This window comes from Lepus europaeus, chromosome 8, assembly GCF_033115175.1.
Source record: "Lepus europaeus isolate LE1 chromosome 8, mLepTim1.pri, whole genome shotgun sequence".
In the NCBI taxonomy this organism is placed as follows: Eukaryota; Metazoa; Chordata; class Mammalia; order Lagomorpha; family Leporidae; genus Lepus; species Lepus europaeus.
The window spans coordinates 26354519-26376468 of record NC_084834.1 but is presented as its reverse complement, the minus strand read 5'-3'; the positions used below and the strand labels follow the sequence as shown (position 1 = coordinate 26376468).

Here is a 21950-nt window from a genome sequence, read left to right as displayed (position 1 = left end):
CTAAGAGCTTCTCATAAATGAATTCTCATCATAAAGTACAGTGCTTTCTCCAAGTGACAAATTAACTTGAGAATTGTGCTTTGCATTTTTAAATCATGTGTGGCAGGGAATTCCATTTGTGTTCGAGCCAGAGGTCAAAGCCTCAGCTTATTCCACTTGTACTTTTTGCCTAATAGTGTAGAAAAGAAAACTGTACATGTGGATATTTAATTTACTTTCATTTTGCAGATGAGTTTTGTCTGTGATTCAGTTAGCAAAGAGTTGCTGTGTGTTAAGGCAGGCTGACATATGAAAAGTGTTTCTGCTGAGGTTTGGGGCCAGAGCATTTTGGAAAGGATTTTTGTTCTGACTTGAATTACTCTTTCGCTTCAGTGGGGTTATTGAAAAGGATAGCAAAATGTCAGTCATTTATTTCCCTGATGTTGGTTGGATCAAAAAGGTATAAGTGAGCATGGTTGGTCATTCTTTATGCCACCAAGTCAGAAGTTTGATTATGACAAAACAACAACAAGAAACAGAACTCCAGGCAAGGATTCCATGTTTCTATTAAGAATATGCATATTTTTGCCATTTAGGCATTTTTGGGAGGGAAAAAAAATACCTGTATTAATTTAAGAGGTTGTACATCTGTGATTTGTTGAACAATAGTGAGAATAAAGAGAAGAATGTTCCCGCACTACCTTCTTTGAGTCTATCCAGTGAGTCCTCATGTTTTGTGTGAAGGCACTATGTTTTTCTAGTCATCAATGTCAGTATTATGAGTTTAGACTGGGTAATTAATAATAGTACCTTTATGCTTTGCATCCTCCTACTCATTTTTCATTTTCCTTTCTTTGGCCTGTGGCCATTTTGCATTTTTGCTTTAGGATTCTAATTTATAGGGCAGAGACAGTAGGCATGATGTTAGCTAATTGCTGGCTGGTGTGGACTTGACCTTTCAAAGTTGGAACTTGCTGCCAAAGACCACATTTTTACATGAATGAGGTTTTTTGTTGTTTCAGTCTCCAGGGAATTCTCTCTGGAGATCAGTTAGTGCAAAGGAGATTTAAGGGACGTGATGGGCAGCTGCTTGTCCAGCAGCTCTGGAGGCATGTACCAATCAGTCCCCAACCTGTGGTTATGATCTTTACATTACTTGAAAGTAGAGTAGATTCAAAGACTGGAGGCTAGGAGGGACCCGAAGCAAAACAGGCCTCGGGATTTCCCTGAAGTTCCTTTTAACTCTGGATCTCTCTTGATAGCATTCTTTTTTTGACTTTAGTGTATCTTTTTCCAGTCAGCAAAAAAAAAAAAAGCAACTAAAACAGTATCCTGATTCTATGCAACCTGTGGTGCAACCTAGTATTATAAAATCTATTTGCATTTAAATAAAGAGGGTAAATCATAGTTGCAATAGCATGCCAATCAGCAGACTCAAATACCACCCATAACTATGTGGGTGTTTTCAAGTTGTATACTCACCTGTCTGGACAGACACTGGACTTATTTAGGGTTAGGAAATAGACATGTGACTATGATGTGTGTTGTTTATTAAACATATTACCATTGGGTTAGAGTTTGGTGACTGTGGATCCAAACTTTAAGTAACTTTCCTTTAATAATTTAAAATGCTTCTTTCCTGTGACTTTTTCTAAATTCTTTTTTTTTTTTGACAGAGTTAGACAGTGAGAGAGAGAGAGACAGAGAGAAAGGTCTTCCTCTTCCGTTGGTTCACCCCCCAGGTGGCCGCTACGCACTGATCGGAAGCCAGGAGCCAGGTGCTTCCCCCTGGTCTCCCATGTGGATGCAGGGCCCAAGGACCTGGGCTATCCTCCACTGCCTTCCTGGGCCACAGCAGAGCGCTGGACTGGAAGAGGAGCAACCAGGACAGAATCTGGCGCCCCAACCAGGACTAGAACCTGGGGTGTGGGAGCCGCAGGCAGAGAATTAGCCTAGTGAGCCGTGGCGCCAGCCTGTCAGATGACTTTTAATGTGTATTCAGGCCACGGATTTAAAAAAAGAAGTAAAATTCACATGGCACAAATGCTATGAATTTTTTTTTTTTTTTGGTCAGGAGAATTTAAGAAAGGTTAATTGACCTAACACTTGGTTCATTTCTTTGAATTTGGTGGCTCTCTCTCTCTCTATATATATATATATATATTTTTTTTTTTATTTTTGACAGGCAGAGTGGACAGTGAGAGAGAGAGAGAGACAGAGAGAAAGGTCTTCCTTTGCTGTTGGTTCACCCTCTAATGGCTGCCGCGGTAGTGCGCTGCGGCCGGCGCACCGCGCTGTTCCGATGGCAGGAGCCAGGTGCTTATCCTGGTCTCCCATGGGGTGCAGAGCCCAAACACTTGGGCCATCCTCCACTGCACTCCCTGGCCACAGCAGAGAGCTGGCCTGGAAGAGGGGCAACCGGGACAGGATCGGTGCCCCTACCGGGACTAGAACCCGGTGTGCCGGCGCCGCAAGGCGGAGGATTAGCCTGTTGAGCCACGGCGCCGGCCGGTGGCTCTATATATATATAGGATGGGATGATGCACAGCCAGGTCCTTGCCTTCAAGATCATAGCCTCCTGGGGAGGGTAAAAACATGTAAACAAACACACATGTGAACCTGCCTCTGAAGATGTTGGAATCTTTGCTTTTTGCTATATATTTTGTAGCTATATATTTTATAGCACTTGAGTTACTTCACTGTCTTACTGTTTCCTGCCTTAGGAATTTCACATGAAAGTTAGAGTTTTGTCAGCTTCTTCAAGCTTTTGAACATTTCTTATTTCCAGGTTTCAAAGGCAGAAATCTAGGTGGTGATGTCCTGTGTTAGTCTATTTATTGGGATTTTAAAATACACAGCACAGCCGGCGCTGTGGCTCACTAGGCTAATCCTCCGCCTTGCGGCGCCTGTACACCGGGTTCTAGTCCCGGTCGGGGCACCGATCCTGTCCCGGTTGCCCCTCTTCCAGGCCAGCTCTCTGCTGTGGCCAGGGAGTGCAGTGGAGGATGGTCCAAGTGCTTGGGCCCTGCACCCCATGGGAGACCAGGAGAAGCACCTGGCTCCTGCCATCGGATCAGCGCGGTGTGCCGGCCGCAGCGTGCCAGCCAGGGCGGCCATTGGAGGGTGAACCAACGGCAAAGGAAGACCTTTCTTTCTGTCTCTCACTGTCCACTCTGCCTGTCAAAAATTAAAAAAAAAAATACACAGCACATTTAGGTGATTTACAATCCAGTGCTAAAATAACTTTGCCTTAATAGTGTAAAAAAACTTTTTTTCTTGTCAGTAAGTTTTAATGTGTATGAAGGTTATTTGTTCTGCAAGTCTGTGGTAAGACTGTGGAACAAAAACTCCAAATCTGTGTGCTTACTTAAACCAATCTTAATTGCATATATTTCCATATTTATTACATATTTCACCTCTCTCCCCTCCAGGTAAAAACAGATGTACTTTTGTCTTCTTTGCTTTAAAGTTTCCTGAAATTTTCCCTTTTTTTGTCTCTCTTGTTACCAAAATATCTTGCATGTTTGGAAAAGAAAATACCAGTGCTTTTTCCTGTAATGAAGTATTTGCTGGATAATATTCTCTAGAATAAAATCTCTAGAATTCTTAAAGAAAGGACTAAATTGGAATAGTGCTGTGCAAGATGAGTGTTTTTTTTTTTCATGAAATCAAGTTTTATTAAGTGTTTACCAATGCTACTTCTTTCTTTCTCTTTAGAAAAGCTCTATTTACTTTATTTGAGAGGCAGAGTTGCAGAGAGAGCTTCCATCTGCTGGTTCACTTGACCACAATGGCCAGGGCTGGGCAAGTCTGAAGCTGGGAGCTTCATCTCTGTCTCCAGTTTGAGTGCAGGGGCCCAAAGACTTGGGCCATCTTCCATTTCTTTCCCGGGTGCATTAGCAGGGAGCTGAGTCAGAAGTGGAACAGGCAGAATTGGAATCGGTACTCATATGCGATGCTGGCATTGCAGGTGGTGGCTTAATTCACTATACCACAACACTGGCCTCTCACTGCTACTTTTCGAAGTTTAAGACTCTAGGCTATTTTTGTTGTTGTTGTTGTTGTCATTTTCCTCCCTTTTATAAATGGTATCTTTAAAATGTTACTTTTAAAATTTATTACAGAATTGAGCAGAATGGATTTTCAAGATTTTTTTTATTTATTGGAAGCATAAAGTGACAGAGAGGGGGAGAGTGTGTGTGCTGGTTCACTACCCAAATTCCTGCAGCAGCCAGAGGTAGGCCAGGCTGAAGCCAGGAGCCAGGAATTCCATCCAGGTTTCCCATGTGAATGGCTAAAAACCAAGTAGTTGAGCCATCATCTGCTTCCTCCCAGGCATGTTAGTAGGAATGCTAGATCAGAAGTGGAGGCATGACTTGATCCCAGGCATTCTGATACGGTATACGGGTGTCCCACAACTGCTTAACCCACAGTGGGACAATGTCCACACCAAAAATGTAGCTTTAAAAAATTCTTCCATGGAACTGATGTTGTGGCATAGTGCATAAAGCTGCTACATTCCATATAGGCGCTGTTTTGTGTCCCGGCTGCTCCACTTCTGATCCTGGGAAAGCTGCAGAAGATGCCCAGGTGTTTGGGCCCCTGCCACCAATGTCAGAGACCCAGTTGAAGCCCGTGGCTCCTGGCTTTGGCCTGGCCCTTATTGTGACCATCTGGGGAGTGAACCAGCAGATGGAAGATCAATCTTTCTTTGTAACTCTTTCAAATAAAAAAAAAAAAATCTGTCTTAATGTCTCTTCCTTGACCTCTGAGATATAAAAACTGACTTCAGTTTGCTTCACTTTAATAATCTTATTTCATTAAAATCTTGCAACATGTTAGTCAAACTCTAGAATATGATTTTCATAACTGAAGTTTAAACTTTAGACCTAATTTTTATTTGACCTTCTCCCTATGTGAAGAGGGTTAAGGGCAAACTTACCTAGTTCTATTTTACAGTTTTACAGAATGATTCCTTTCCTCCTTTCACCTTCTTGACAACTGAGAAAGTCAAGGGAACGATCAACGAACTGATTTAGGATAGCAGAAGTTTGTCCACTGTGCTGGAATTTGCTTCTTCCCTGTTGTGAAAGCTTTTATTTGTGGCATACAGTGTGATGCTGTGTAAAGATGTGAAGGACAGGTGTTTACTCTGGCCTTGGCCAAGGGGAGAATTTGAGATGGAAGATCAGGCTCTGTATAGGAGGTGTTTTGGAACTTCACCAGTCTGTCAGTTTTGTTCTCTATCATTGAAACTGAAGACTAAGTGAAGGCAATGCAATTTCACAACTCACAATACAGCTCTAAAATTTTTTTTTCCTTTGGTTGATGTATTTAAGCAGTAGAATATATTTTCCATAAATTTTACTGCCTTCCATTTACTTTTGAATAGAAGCCAATGAAGAGAAATATTTAGAAGGTTATATACAACAATAGAATGAATTGTTAGAAAAGTCCTCCTGTGGCTTTCTTCAGTTGTATGCCCGTGGAAAAACTACTGTAATTTGGTAGTGAAACGTGGTAAAATGATGTTATTTACTATTTAGAAATACCACAAATGGGCCTTGCTTTTTAACTTTGCAGGTTCCAAACTTTTAGTTATGCCTCACTAGCTTGATCTTTCCTCATAATGCTTTATATTGATGGAATTAAATGTGACACGTTGCAGTGTTGGATCAGCCCCACAGTTCTAAAATGCAAAGTTTAATTAAATTCTGAAGAAAATTATAGATAATGTTTAGTTCAGGAAAAGAGGTTTGTAAATTTTGTTTTTAGCCTAAAGATGTTTCAAGGAAAGAAGGTATCCCAGTGACAGAAGAAAAGAAGGTGAAGAATGCCTAATTGTAACTTTCCTGTTGAATCTACAAAAAGATTGTTTAACTTAGAAAGAACAAGTAGTTTTCTCAAAGCCAAGACTGTGCTGGTCCTAGTGTGGCCAGTTCCCTAGGAGTGGTATTTCTCGTGTTTGTGTGTGTGTATGTGTGTATATGTGTGTGTATGTATGTGCATGTCTGCCAGTGCCAGTAGTAAACACATGCTTATATGCCATTTGGCCCGAAGCATGAGTTTTATCTTTTGGATATCCAAGGACACGTGTGGATGAAGTTCATAGCTTTGTGATACTTGCTTTGAGGCTAAAAAGTGGAGAGAGGTGATCTAACTTAATATAATTTCCAAAGAATTCTTGGGAGTCCATCTTCTGACTTGTAAAGGGGCTAGCCTCAAACTTTTTAAAGATTTTATGTATTAATTTGAGAGGTAGAGCCACAGACAGTGAGAGGGAGAGACAGAGAGAAGGTCTTCTACCCGCTGGTTCACTCCCCAGATGGCCACAATGGCCAGAGCTGGGCTGATCCGAAGCCAGGAGCTTCTTCTAGGTCTTCTGCGGGAGTGCAGGGGCCCAAGTGCTTGGACCATCTTCCAGTGTTTTCCCAGGCCATAGCAGAGAGCAGAATCCAAAGAGGAGCAGCCACGACTAGAACTGGTGCCCATATCGGTTGCCAGTGCTGCAGGCAGAGGATTAACCTACGGTGCCACAGTGCTGGCCTTCAACCAATAACCTCATTAACCTGTGCTTTAGTATCGATGAGTTTATGTGAGCATCTTCTCTAACCTAAATACCTCTCTTTTGTTTTAATGATTAAGGGTAGGTAAGTGAAAGGTGGGATGGAGTTTTAGTCTCTGCTACTGTGAGATTTTGCTTATTCGCTACTTTTTTTGTGTATAAAGTGTATATTAATTCATTTGCTCATTCTCTCAACAGATTTTTTTTAATTTTTATTTTTGACAGGCAGAGTGGACAGTGAGAGAGAGAGACAGAGAGAAAGGTCTTCCTTTGCCGTTGGTTCACCCTCCAATGGCTGCCGCGGCTGGCGCACTGCAGTGATCCGAAGGCAGGAACCAGGTGCTTCTCCTAGTCTCCCATGGGGTGCAGGGCCCAAGCACTTGGGCCATCCTCTGCTGCACTCCCGGCCATAGCAGAGAGCTGGCCTGGAAGAGGGACAACCGGGACAGAATCCGGTGCCCCGACTGGGACTAGAACCTGGTGTGCTGGTGCCGCAAGGCGGAGGATTAGCCTGTTGAGCCACGGCGCCGGCCATCAACAGATTTTAAGTACTTTCTGTATGTGTCAGGCCTGTTATTGATCCTGGAAAGTGAGCAGTGAGCAAAGCAGACAAGATTTCTGCTCTCCTGAAACTTATATTTTAAATGGGGAATTGGAATATAGATGAATAAAAATTAAATATTCCTTGGTGTGCGTGTTGTGGCACAGTGGATTAACGTGCAGCTTAGGACACCTCTGTCCTGTATTAGAGTGTCTAGGATCTGGTCCCACACGTGCTTCCAATCCAGCTTCTTGCTAATGAACACCCTGGGAGGCAGCAGATGATGGCTCTGCTGATTGGATCCCTACCGCCCACATGGGAGCCCTGGATGGAGTTCCTGGTTGCTGGCTTTGACCTGCAAGCATCTGGAGAGTGAACCAGTAGATGGAAGATTGATAATTCTCATACATTCTCTCTCTCTCTGCGCCTTTCAAAACAAAAATAAAAAGACTTAAATATTACACATGTATTACACATGTATTCACATAGAATATGTGAAAATGTTCTATGGTGACAGATGCTATAAACAAAAATAAAACAGGATTGGAGGTAGAGAATGACAGAGTTGGAAGATTCTTTCTGTTTTGAATGGTGTAGACAGGAAAGGCTTGGTAATTAGGTCTTATGTAAGCAGAGTCAGAAATGAAGAGAGGAATGATACGTGAGGATAACTGAGGACAGAGGATTCAGGGAGCAGAAAGTATGGCAGACACTGCAAATTGAGGTGAGAACATGCGTGGTGTGTGTGACAAGTAGTGGGGAGGCCAGTGTGACTGGAGTGAGGAGCAGGCATGATAGCACAGCTCAGCTCGTAGGGCTTCTTAGGAAATTGAGAACACACTGAGATGTACTTTGCACATATTACAGAATAAAACACTGTAACAAATGAGGCTTATTTTAGGAATTCAAGAAGTATTTAATAGTATAAAATTTATTAATGACATTCATCTTATTAAATATTAATAGAAAAAAGTTGTATGATCATTTAGAAATTATTTCATAATTTGAGAGTCAGAGAGAGATGGTGAAAGTGTGTTTGAGAGTGGCATAGACAGGCTCAGGGAGAGAGGGAAGAAGGGAGACAGTGCGTTGGTTCACTTCCCAAGTGGGATTGGGGTTGGAGCCAGGAGCCAGGAGCCAGGAGCCATGGAAGTCAGGAACCCAGTTATCTAAGCTGTCACTGCTACCTCCTAGGCTCTCCATTAGCAGGGAGCTGGAGTCAGGAATCATAGCTGGAATTGAACGCAGGCATTCTGTTGAGGTAAAAGTATCTTAACCACGAGGCTAAGTACCTGTACCCTGATCACTTATAGTTAAGGCATTTCATAGAGTCCAGCACCCATTATTGATTTATTTTTAAAAATTCCTCAAATATAATGGGAAAATATCCTGCAAATAGTGGCATGTCTGTCTCAATCTGAAAACAATCTCAGACTTATTAGAAAATTTGAAACATTCCTGTTAAAGTCAGGAGCAAGATAAAGATGTCTCCTATTTTCACTTTTTATTTTGGTCTTTGTAGTCATAAGCCAATGCAGCTGAGCAAAAGAAAAACAAAGTTCTAAAAATATTAAAATCAGAAATAATTAGGTTAAGTCGGCGCCGTGGCTTAACAGGCTAATCCTCCGCCTTGCGGCGCCGGCACACTGGGTTCTAGTCCTGGTCGGGGCACCGGATTCTGTCCCGGTTGCCCCTCTTCCAGGCCAGCTCTCTGCTATGGCCCGGGAAGGCAGTGGAGGATGGCCCAAGTCCTTGGGCCCTGCTCCCGCATGGGAGACCAGGAGAAGTGCCTGGCTCCAGGCTTCGGATCAGCGAGATGCGCTGGCTGCAGCGGCCATTGGAGGGTGAACCAACGGCAAAAAGGAAGACCTTCCTCTCTGTCTCTCTCTATCACTATCCACTCTGCCTGTTGAAAAAAAAATAATAATTAGGTTATAAAATAATATGGGACAATTATTTTGTAATATTGAGATACTTCTAAGTAAGATGGAAAACTGAGAAGCCATAAAAGGAGTGAATGATAAATTTGATAAAAACTCTGGAAAACCTGCATAAGATAAGGCAAAAATAAAATTGGGATACGTACTTGCTTCTCATATACGACGGGACTAATTTTTTAATAAAGAGCTTCTACAAATCCAATAGGAAGATTGACAAAGGATTAAAATAATATATAGGAAATGAAATAAAACAGTGGCTTTAAGCTTATGCAAAGATGCTTAACTTCTCTCATTATAAGAGATATGCGGCTGGTGCCGGGGCTCACTTGGCTAATCCTCCGCCTGCAGCACCGGCACCCCAGGTTCTGGTCCCGGTTGGGGCGCCGGGTACTAGTCCCGGTTGCTCCTCTTCCAGTCCAGCTCTCTGCTGTGGCCCGGGAAGGCAGTGGAAGATGGCCCAAGTGCTTGGGCCCTGTACCTGCATGGGAGACCAGGAGGAAGCACCTGGCTCCTGGCTTTGGATTGGCGCAGTGCGCCGGGCGTAGTGGCCATTTAGGGGGTGAACCAACGAAAGGAAGACCTTTCTCTCTGTCTCTCTCTCACTATCTAACTCTGCCTGGCAAAAAAAATAAAAAAATAAATAAATAAATAAAAAAAGAGATTGCACATTAAACCGTACTGAGGTACCATTTATCACTGTTAGATGGGCAATAATTAAAAAACTTCTGTAGCATACTCTGTAGGGAGAGTATAGCATGATCTATATAGTGACTGCAAAACAGTAGTCTCTTTGGTGGGCAATTCCATGAAATATGTAATAGAAAATCTCATATTCCTTTGACTAGGAATTTCTTTTTTTTTTAAACTTTTATTTAATGAATATAAATTTCCAAAGTACAGCTTATGGATTATAATGGCTTTCCCCCCCATAACTTCCCTCCCACCCACAACCCTCCCCTTTCCCGTTCCCTCTCCCCTTCCATTCACATTAAGATTCATTTTCAATTCTCTTTATATACAGAAGATCAGTTTAGTGTATATTATGTAAAGATTTCAACAGATTGTACCCACATAGCAACACAAAATGAAACATACTGTGTGAGTACTAGTTATAGCATTAAATCCAATGTACAGCACATTAAGGACAGAGATCCTACATGATATTTTTTAAAAATTGATTAATTTTCTATGCAATATCCAATTTAAAACCAAGTTGTTTTTTTATTTTCAATTATCTTTATATACTGAAGATTGATTCAGTATATACTAAGTAAAGATTTCATCAGTTTGCACCCACACAGAAACATAAAGTGTAAAAATACTGTTTCAGTACTGGTTATAGCATTACTTCACATTGGACAACCCATTAAGGACAGATCCCACATGAGACGTAAGTACACAGTGACTCCTGTTGTTGACTTAACGATTTGACACTCTTGTTTATGGCATCAGTAATCTCCCTAGGCTCTAGTCATGAGTTGCCAAGGCTATGGAAGCCTTTAGGGTTTGCCGACTTCGATCTTATTCCAACAGGGTCATAGTCAAAGTGGAAGTTCTGTCCTCCCTTTAGAGAATTGCAACTTAGAACAATATCCCAGATTAAAAATACATAGTTCTAGGCCGGCGCCACGGCTCAATAGGCTAATCCTCTGCCTGCGGCGCCGGCACACCGGGTTCTAGTCCCGGTCGGAGTGCCAGTTCTTTCCCGGTTGCCCCTCTTCCAGACCAGCTCTCTACTGTGGCCCAGGAGCGTAGTGGAGGATGGCCCAAGTGCTTGGGCCCTGCACCTCATGGGAGACCAGGAGAAGCACCTGGCTCCTTCCTTCGGATCAGTGTGGTGCGCCGCTGTGGAGGCCATTGGAAGGTAAACCAATGGCAAAAGAAAACCTTTCTCTCTGTCTCTCTCACTGTCCACTCTGCCTGTCAAAAAAAATACAAAAAAAAAAAAAATACATAGTTCTAAATATACACACACTCATATCTATTCTATTTATACATGGATATTACATGCATGAATAAATGCTTTATCCAAAGATAGTAATTTTAGTAGTGTTTATAATGGCTAGAGATCAGGAGTAACTTAAATATTCATCAGTGGGATGCTGAATAAATACACTATTTTAATTGTACTTTAGAAACCATACAGTCAAAAAAAATTTCAATGAATCTCTTTGTGTATTAGTTTGGAAACGTTGCCAGTATAAATTTGGTGAAAAATGCAAGGTACAGAATAGTGATAATACATTTATCTATGTAAAAAAATTATACATACAAGATGCTTTGTTTACATATGAATAGAAATAGCTTCTGGGGATGTATTGGTATATTTTGTGTTAATATAACAAATTATCTGAAGCTGGTAATTTGTAAAGAGGTTGATTTAGCTCACAATACTGGAGGTCTGAGGGCATGGCACTGCTGTCTGCTTGGCTTTGGTGAAGGGCTCATGGCATGTGGCATCATGGCAGGCATGCAGTAGAGAAGGAGAGGGAGGTTACGTGATGAGATAGGAAGCAAGAAACGGATCAGGTTTGCTCTGTTGAAATAATCCATGCCTACCAGACCTGACGTCATAGGAGGCAGCAATGATCCATTCATAAATGTCAAGCTTCCTTGTCCAAACCGTCTCCACTAGGGTCCACCTCTTCAAGGTTCTACCACCTGCACACTGCCACATTGGAGACCAGTTTTCCAGCACAGAAAGCTTTGGATGAGAAACAGCATCCAAACCATGGCAGGGGAGGATAATTTGGATCCTGAAATTACCTACAGCTTATCAAAAAAAAAAAACCATAAATTTTGCGCTTAGGACATGTCTTACACTCAGTACTTACTTCGTGTTATTAGTGGTTATTATTTTAATTGTGATCACAGAGTTCCCTTGCCTCAGAATTTATTTATTTTAAAGATTGATTTATTGAAAGAGAGAGAGGGTAAGATGAGAGAGAGAGAGAGAGAGAGAGAAATATCTTCTATCCCTAGTTCACTCCACAAATGTCTGCAACAGTCAGTTCTAGGCCAGGCCAAAGCCAAAAATTGATAACTCCATTTGGGTTTCCCACATGGGTGCCAAGGGCCCAAGTACGTTTGTTATCTTCAGCTGCCTTCTCTGGATCTGAAGTAAAGTAACTGGGACTTGAACTGATACGGCATATTGGGGTCATAAGTGATGGTTTAACCCACTGCACCACAATTTTGGCTCCACAAGTTTATTTTTAACAATTGATTCTGGAAGAGGAAGCCCAGACCATCTTACTATAAGTGCTGGTTAATAAGTATCATATCAGGTTAATCATTGAGAATGTTATTTTTTTAGCATTTTTAAAAGATTTATTTATTTATTTGAAAGTCAGAGTTACACAGAGAGAGGGAGAGGGAGGGGCTGGGGGGGAGAGAGAGAGAGAGAGAGATCTTCTATCTGATGGTTCACTTCCCAGTTGGCAGCAATGGCTGGAGCTGCGCTGATCCGAAGCCAGGAGCCTCTTCCGGGTCTCCCATGTGGATACAGGGGCCCAAGGACTTGGGTCATCTTTCACTACTTTCCTAGGCCACAGCAGAGAGCTGGATCAGAAGTGGAGCAGCTGGGTCTCAAACCAGCGCCCATATGGGATGCTGGCCCTTCAGGCCAGGGCGTTAACCCACTGCACCGCAGCGCCGGCCCCAAGAATATTATTTTAAAATACATTTCTTGGAAGATATCAATACAAGCTCTGCAAACCAAAAATGTCAAATAATATTGGGAAACATTGGATTAACAAAACCAGACAGGCTTCTTTTCCACAGGCCTTCTTAGAGCTCTAATACATGTAATATGATTTGTGAATATTCAGGAGGGATATTTAGAATGCAGCATTTTCCGAATTTGATTGCAAACCATAATGGCATTTTGTTTTGTTTTTAAGAAACATTAGTAGTCGCATTGGGAACCATCATTTTAAAATTTGATAACTTTGGTTTTTGATTTTAATACATTGAGTTGGTCATCTTCATTATTCATTTAACAGATCAATGTTCCTGGCTCTTTTTTTTTTTTTTTTTTCCTTTAATTTAACAGGTGGCAAGGCAGAGGCAGGCATACAGACAGACTTACAGAGCTCCCTTTTGCTCGTTCACTCTCCAAATGCCCACAGTGGCTAAGACTGGGTTAGGTCAAAACTAGGAACTGGTTCTCAGTTAAAACACAGGGATGGCAGGGACACAAATACTTGAACCATCACCTGCTGCCTCCCAGGGTCTCTTCATTGACAGGAAGTTGGAATCTGAAGCCGGAGCCCAGAATTGAACCCATGTACCCTGATGTGGGTGCTCTAACCCCAGGGTCTTAACTGCTAGGCCAGATTTCTGCCTTCTGGTTCATCCTTACAATTCTTGTGATGTCGGCCTGTTTTCCCTCCCCTTTGAGATAGACGCCTGAAATTCAATAATTTGTTTATGGTTGAGACTCTCTCAAAGTCATACAAATTACCTTGAGTTTCTTGGGTAAATGGAGAATTCTATAAAATTAATTGAAGCCTCTGGATTATTGAATGAAAATTGAAGATTGAAGTTTCATTTGATTCAACTTTTTTCATTTGCTGTTCAGAGAGAGACATGGAATCAACTTTGAAGGCAGCCTCTTGAGGAATTATGAGCTTGATATGTAGAAGGTGGCATTACTGTGGGAAGGAGAATATAGGGCTTCTGCTTCTGTCTTTGCCATTTACTAGCTACTTAGTTTTGAACAGGTCACTTAGCCTTCTCTTCTCGTTTTATCATCTATAACATTCAGGGATTTAATTTGGGTGAGCAGTATGGGTCCATTCATTTTTAGCATGCTAAGTTATTAGCATGCTTAATGGAATTAATGAAGATTGTGTGCCTATGTAAAATATTTTGTTCTATTCTGCATTTCTATATGTAAAAATAATGTATCATGTGTCCCAGTACAGCCCTTTTGGAGAATGAAGTTATTCAGCAGTTAGCTCATAGTCAGCTTTATGTATTTGAGAACTTGTATCATTTGAGATTTCTCTCTCTGTTGGTTGATTTGTTAATTACCCTCCAGGAAAGCATTCTTTTAATCACAGGTCACTTAATACAATAGATTGGATAAATCTACACCTCCTGTGTGAATACCCTCTACATTTGTTTCTCTAATGTACAGAGAAATCCAGGATGTGAATATTAATTTTCTGCCTCCCACTAGTGTTCATTTGGTGATTTTGCTGTGCTTTTTGTTCCCTCTCTACCTAATAGCAGATTTGTGAACCTGGCACGATAGAGTCTAAATTCACTGAATTGATGCCATCTGGAATGAACCTTAAATTTTGTTCTTGACATTAAGGATATGACATAGCTATTACACAGAAGGGCTGTGCGCCTGAATGTGATTTTCTTGTGCGGAGGTAGACTGGTGTGTTAGAAGAAAAACATTTAACTGAATTGCTGACTGCCATCTTAGCAGGAGACATATTTTTGTTTTTAAATGAGATGACAACTGAGAGAATTATCTAGAACTAGTGAATTTAAGGAGAGTCCTTTCAGTTTACTTGAGTTCTGTGTTTAACCTTGCCTTTGGTGTCATTCTGTGCATTACTGTCAAAGGACTCTGCTTCCTTTGAAGTCTTGAAGTGTTGCTGATGGTAGAATGTAATAGTGGTTCTTAGTAAAACCCTTTCTGATACACAGTGATGCCTTATTACCTAAGTAAAAGCATATGTGTATGAGTGCCTACAAATGTAGAATGTAAGGGGAGGATATATGATAATGGACACTGAGAGGGGAGAAGTGTTTCTCATGAATTAGGGATGCCCTTTCATAATTGACAAGCTGCAGAATGAGGAAAGGCTTGAAATCATCCGAAAAAGCATCTGGAAGCAATCTGTAATTTTTAAGAGGCAGCAGAAGAGCCTGTGCCACTCCAGTATATGATGATAAAACTGTTCATGTGGGATTATGGAAGAAGTAGAATTCTGTTACTTGCAAAACCGCTTGTGATTACATGCCCAGAGATTTGATTATGAGGTAACACTGCCAGTTCCCCGGTGATTAATAAATGATGAATTGATTAGAGTGAAGGCAGCTGATTAGAGAGCATTGAGCAAATTGGAATATCAAGAATTTGTTTATTTGCAATTGAAATATTATTCTTTACTTTTCATGCCCCGCCCATTTCATGCTTCATTATCAATACTATGTCCAGTTTTGAAGATTTAGGTCACATTATCTATGCTTCCCTTTTCCCCATTTTTTCCCTTTCATGTAACATTTGTTATAAGGAAAAGGATTCTATTCTAATCCAAGCTTTTGAAGCCAACTATAGGTTGAAAACTTGTAAGCATGTGTGTGTGTGTACACACACATATAAAACCTTTTTTTTTTTTTTTTAAAGACAGAGTTCAGAGAGAGGTAGAGACAGAGAGAGAGGCCTTCCATCCGCTGGTTCACTCCCCAGATGGCTGTAATGGCAAGAGCTGCGCTGATCCGAAGCCAGGAGCCAGGAGCTTCTTCCGGGTCTCCCACATGGGTGCAGGGGCCCAAGGACTTGGGCCATCTTCTACTGCTTTCCCAGGCCATAGCAGAGAGCTGGATTGGAAGAGGAGCAGCCTGGACTAAAACTGGCACCCATATGGGATGCCAGTGCTTCAGGCCAGGGCTTTAACCCTCTGTGCCACAGCGCCGGCCCTATAAAACCTCTTATAGTGACTTCTGGAGAATCATCTTTTATTATATTGGACTATTGCAGAAAAAATGTTATATCAATGAGAGGCTCACCCTTTATGGACTAGTAAATTCTAAACATATAGCTATTTTGAAAGGACATTTGTTATGCAAGATTCTGACTTGGATTGTTCATTAAGATTCCTATCCAAAGATGAGGAAATATATTTGCTTAAGTGAATTATTTAGTTGTGTTAAATTTGACTCTTCCTTAGTTATTGGGCATTTAAATGGTGTCTGTGCTCTAAATTCAAGTATGGTATTTATTTGTTTCTTAAAAATTGCTCTTTCTGGGAAATTTCCTCTTGCTTCCATCTATTGAGATATTGAATAATGGCCTCTTGTGGTTTTGCATAGTGTTTATATTAGCTTCTGCCTTTTATACTTCCAAGTGTTGGAGGTTAGTCTTTTTGGATGATCTTCCTGCTGTACTGGGCATCTCTAGCTTTTGTTCTCTGTGTTCCTCTCAGGTAGGATAATTTCTCAGCTTGCCTTCCTTCAGATCTAAGTTTTTCTGGTTGGACAGTAGGAATTAACTATACATTTGTGTTTTGAAACTTACCTGAACACTTATCCCAATGACATGAGATATGTGTCTATGACCAAGGAGGCTTTTGTCCAGCAGAAGGCAAAAAACTGGATTTTCAGCTGTCAGGGTCTAGATATGTCATTGGTACCAGGAGTACATTGTGACTGTTGTACATATTTGGAAAGTTTATTATTATAAAAGTTATTAGTGGTTATTTATTGGTATATCATCATTATTTTCTTAATATGATGCTGCTAATTCACAGATGTGGACTCATTTCATATTTTTTTCTTTTCAAAAAGAAGTGTATCATTACTTATCTCCTCTTAGGAAAGACTCCTACTTTACTTTCTGCCACTCAGCAGAAGTTTTTCATTTTTGAACAGCATTCAGATTTCTAAATAAATAATTTTTTTTGACAGGAAGAGTTACTCAGTGAGAGAGAGACAGAGAGAGGTCTTCCTTCCGTTGGTTCACCCCCCAAATACGCATTGTGCCAATCTGAAGCCAGGAGCCCGGCGCTTCCTCCTGGTCTCCCATGCAGGTGCAGGGCCCAAGCACTTGGGCCATCTTCCACTGCCTTCCTGGGCCACAGCAGAGCGCTGGACTGGAAGAGGAGCAACCGGGACAGAACTGGTGCCTCAACCGGGACTAGAACCCGGGGTGCCTGCACTGCAGGCAGAGGATTAGCCTAGTGAGCTGTAGCACCGACCTAAATCATTTTTTTTTATTATTTGAATGATAAAGCTAAGTCCAGTCTCAACAACAAGTAGTGGTAAATGAGAGGGGAAAAAAAAACAGAGATACTTTTATAAGATTTTATAGTTTATTAGTGATTGAGAAACATGTTTTATTCCTTTTCATAGATTTTGAAACTTGCCTTCTCTAGGTTTCCAACGGAGCCAAATGTTGGAGCCGTCTTTACTGCTCCTGTGAAGAGTGAAGTGAGCAAATACATCCCAGTGGTAGGCTTTTGAAGAGAGCAATTACAGGTAAATGTCTCATTTTCTTACCATGATTGATATGTGTTCAGCAATGTTCAATAATTTATTATACTTTTTAAAAAACAAACCTGCTTGAACCTACATATCCAGCAGATCATTGTCTTGTTCAAAACAGTCTTTTTGCAAGGCTGTACTCTGTCCTTTGCTCAGAGTGTTTAAAATTTTTTCTTTGGGAACTGCTAGCATTCTTGTAAGCATCCTGTGTCCTGTGGTGGTGAATCTCATCCTTTAGGGTATGTTTGGGAAATAGTCTAAACTCATTTATAGATAAGGTGACGAATCTGGGGCACCCTAATTTTGATTAAATAAAATCAAGAAGGATCAATAACACAAGGAAATCAGTTTTTCTTTTTATAACATGTGTGTTTATTTGAAGACTTATTTACTTTTAAGATGAGGTGACTGAGTTTCAGACAATGGTAGTATTATTAAAATAAGCAGTGTGGGTGTTGTGGTGGGGCAGGTTAAGCTGCCACTTGGGGTGCCTGCATTCTGCTGTCAGAGTGCCTGGGATCTAGTCTCACGTTAGCTCCTGAGCCAGCTTCCTGGTAATGTGCCTGGGAGGCAGCAGATGATAGACCAGATACTTAGATTCCTGCTTCCTGGCTTTGACATGACCCAGCCCTGGCTTTTGTGGCATTTGGGGAATGAACTGGAAGCTGTAAGGTAGAAGATTGATATCTCCTCTCTCTATCTTTTCTCCTCCACCTCCTCCGCCTCCTCTCTCTCTGTCGCTCTGCTTTTCAAATAAAAACTTTATATATATATAAATATATATCATATATAATTGATTAGGCTTCACAGTTTATAGAGAAGTATGTTTATCTGAATGGATGATTGTTGATACACTTTCATATTAAAATCAGTTAATTAATCAGTACATCTGTCAGTGTTGTAGAAAGGTTCCTGTATTAATTGGGTTAAATAAGATGGTTTCTAAACTTCCTTAAAAGGGTTACTTCTAAGGCTTTATAATTTGCCTCTTAAAATTACCCCCTGGAAGTGTGTTTTGTAATTTTTTCAAAGTGTTATTAGAATGCTTGTTAAAAATATACATAAAAATCCTGATTTACTACTATACCTTCATCTAGTGTGTCAGAATTAGAATGAAACCAGTAGGATGCAGGACTTGGGAATTTGTATTTTCCAAGTATGTGCCACCTAAAGAGTGATATCCCAGATGCAGAAAAATCAGATTTTTACCTAATCTTCACCTTTTTAAAAAATTTAAAGCTATTATATAGTTATATACTCGACTTTTGCTTTGAATAAGACATTACCAGTATTTTTAGTGTACTCTTCTAACACAGGGTTATGTCTTAGTCAAGTTGCCAATAAAGGGTGATGGCTAGATGGTAGAAGCCCCAGCATCTGTCTATATTCATTTTAGCATCCAATCTAGTGTTTTTCATTAAATATTGTTATCAAAGTTTGGCTTTACAGTTTATGGTTCACAGATAAAGTACTTTGTTTCTTGTGCCTTGGGATTTTGTGAAGCACTTTGAGTCCTCCAAATTAAGGGAAGTATTAACATGAAATGAAGCAGTGACTTATTTTTTCAAGATTTCTTTATTTGAAAGGCAGAGTTATATACATATACACACATTCAGAACTTTTCATCTGCTGATTTACTCCCCAAGTGGCCACAATGGGCAGGACAGGGCCAGCCCACAAACAGGAGCCAGGAACTCCATCTCAGCTTCCCCTGGGGGTGGCTGGGAACATCTGCTGCTGCTTTCCCAGGTGCATCAGCAGGGAAGTTGGATAAGAAATGGAGCAGCCATGACTCAAACAGATGCTCATATGAATGTGAGTGTTGTAGGCAGCAGCTTAATTGCTGTGCCACAACACTGGCCCCAGTGTTAACTTTTTAGATATGTAAACACATTTTTGTTTTCATTTTATTTGAAAGCATGGAGAAAAAGACACACACACACACACACACAGATATCTTATATTTGGTGGCTCACTCCCCACATGGTCATCACAGCTAGGGCGGGGACAGACTTAAGCCAGGAGCCTGGAACTCAATCTGGGTCTCCCATGTGGGTGGCAGGGACTCAAGCACTTGAACCATCACCTGCTGCCTCCCAGAATATACATCAGCAGGAAACTAGTTTGCAGATGGCAGAGCTGTGACTTGACCTAGGTGACCCAGTATGGGATGCGGTTGTCCTAAGCTGTATTTTAACTATTGTGGCAAATGCCTGCACATAGATATTGTGAATCTACAAACAAATTATACCTATTAAAGTTATATAGCTTCTAAAGTTATATACTATATCATAGATCTTATGCATGTTAACATTAAGAGGTAATATATGGGGAAGAGATGCCATGTTCTGAGAGCAAGGTGAGAACAGATTTGGTAGTCCATGTCACTGGTGATATTGACTGAGGGAGAACCCTGTGGCTCACATGGACCTTGAGTCTGGCCTGGAGTGCTGGTGGAGGCTGGGGGCAGGGTACTCACCTAACCCTGTGAAGGAAGAAAACATTTCTTTCTCCCCACAAAGGTGCCTAGTGACCAGCAGAGAGAAAGTACTATCTTAGTGTAAGCAGAAGCTGTGGCAGCTCACATGCATGCAACTGACTAGAAGATTTTACCAGAGGGAATAATCTGCATTCCCCACTGACTTTGAGTCTTGCCTGGAGGATTGCTGGGGCACTCACTCAGGACTGTGAATTGCTCGCATCTCTCCACTCTATCAAAGACAGATCTTTGGGAATATGTCAAAGAAGAAGAAAAAATTTGAAAAATTGAATATAGTGTTTGAGATTTATGGTATACTATCAAAGAACCCAACATATGGGTCTTAGGAGTTCCTGAAGGTGTGGAAAGAGAGAATAGATTAGAAAGCTTATTCAGTGAAATAATACCAGAAACTCTTCTAAATTTGGAGAAAGAAAGGGACATCTAAGTACAGCAGGCATATAGAGAGACCTTCCAGACAGAGATCTAAGATGGTTGAATAGGGTATAGACACACTAACTTAAATTGCTGTGGGATATGAAAAGAACAAAGGAAGGACTGTTTTCAGGGATCTGACAGAAATTTTCAATGAAGAAGTTAAAAAAACAACAGCCAAGACTGCATGGGAAGAGTAGAGAAAACAGAGACACTGCTACAACCAGCTGCGTGGTGCAGTCAGCTGCTGGCTGTGAGCTGCCATCTTACATCAAGTTAGGAAGAAATCGCCATGCACCCCACTACTCGCAACTTTAGCTGAGAGGGAATTCCATAGTCACCCTCTGTTACTTCAGCCTGAAGAGCTGACTGAGATCTGAGCAGTGGCTGAGTTTGGAGCAGGAAGCTGCTTTGCTTCATGCCCCTCCCCGTTGCCCATAGAGCACCATACTTGGCACATCATGCCTCTATTCTACCAGCATCATAGTCAGGGCAACGTGTCAGGGCAGAGGACAGATTCCCTGCATCTTGCAGCTGTGAGAACTTTTGGCATTAGCCCCAGAGCTATGCTCACACACAGTATGTGTGTAAAACTTTGTTTTTTATACCTTGTCCAACCATTGGTTAAGAATGTTATACTTCTATAGTTTTAATGATTTGTGAACTTTAAAATTTACTGTATATAGATGAAATGGTCATTTTTCCATTCAATTTTTGTTTATAGCCATTGTCTACATTCCCACTAAACTAGGGTCTTTTTGTTTTTTACCGTTATTTAGTGAAATATTAAGTCTTTTTATTGTAATGTAATTTTAAAATGTTATCTCAAAAACTTAAGAAAGGGAGAAAGAAATGGTCAAAGGGAGGGGCAGGGAAGGTGAGAGGGAGGAAGGGAATATTATTATGCTCTTAGAATTATATCTACAAATCACATTGAATCTGTAAAAACTCAGTAAAAATTTAAAAAGTACCCAAAATGACCTTCCAAAACAGAAATTGTAGGAAATTTGTCACCACTTGGCTAGCCTTACAAATGCTTCTTAAGGATGTGCTACATGTAGAAACAGAAAGTGATAGTCATCATTATGAAATAATGTGAAGGTCAGAAAATCTAGTAAAAATGCAAAGGTAATCCAAAGCAAATGATATTTTTTTATCATTTGGAAAAATGGCAGGGACAACTTGTAGTAACAAGTATCAATAATAAGTTTGAATATAAATAGCCTAAATTCTCCAATTAAAAGATACAGACTGCTTGAAAGGATTAAGAAACAAGACCCATCTATTTGCTGCCTGTAAGAAGCACACCTCACCAGCAAAGATACATAGAAACTGAAAGTTAAAGGGTGGGGACCTGTCTGTGGTATAGTGGGTAAATCTGCCCCCTGTGACACTGCTGGCATCCCATATGGGCACCAGTTTGAGTCCTGGCTGCTCTACTTCTCATCCAGCTCCCTGCTAATGCACTTAGGAATGCAGAGGAAGATGGCCCAAGTCCTTGGGACCCTGTACCCACATGGGAGACCCAAAAGAAGCTCCTGACTCCTGGCTTGGGAGTGCCTAGCTCTGGCCATTATGGCAATTTGGGGAGTGAACCAGCAGATGGAAGATGTCTCTTTGCCCCTCCCCCCCATACCCCTGTAATTCTGCCTTTCAAATAAATAAATAAATCTTAAAAAAAGTGAAAGGATGGATAAAAGATATTCCTTGGTAATGGAAAGCAAATATGAGCAGGTGTAGCCATCCTAATATCAGACAAAATAGACTTTAATACAAAAACTCTTA

General features: G+C 41.0%; 1 protein-coding gene across 7 annotated transcripts in view; it reads left to right on the top strand.

The window, feature by feature from the left end:
* The window catches only part of FHIP1A (FHF complex subunit HOOK interacting protein 1A), a 307163-nt gene that overhangs the window by 82366 nt on the left and 202847 nt on the right, over window positions 1-21950 (top strand). For all 7 annotated transcript variants that reach the window (XM_062199501.1, XM_062199496.1, XM_062199497.1 and 4 more), the window contains exon 2: window positions 17143-17245. The gene's annotated coding sequence lies outside the window, so the exon portion shown is untranslated. The remainder of the gene's footprint in view (window positions 1-17142; window positions 17246-21950) is intronic.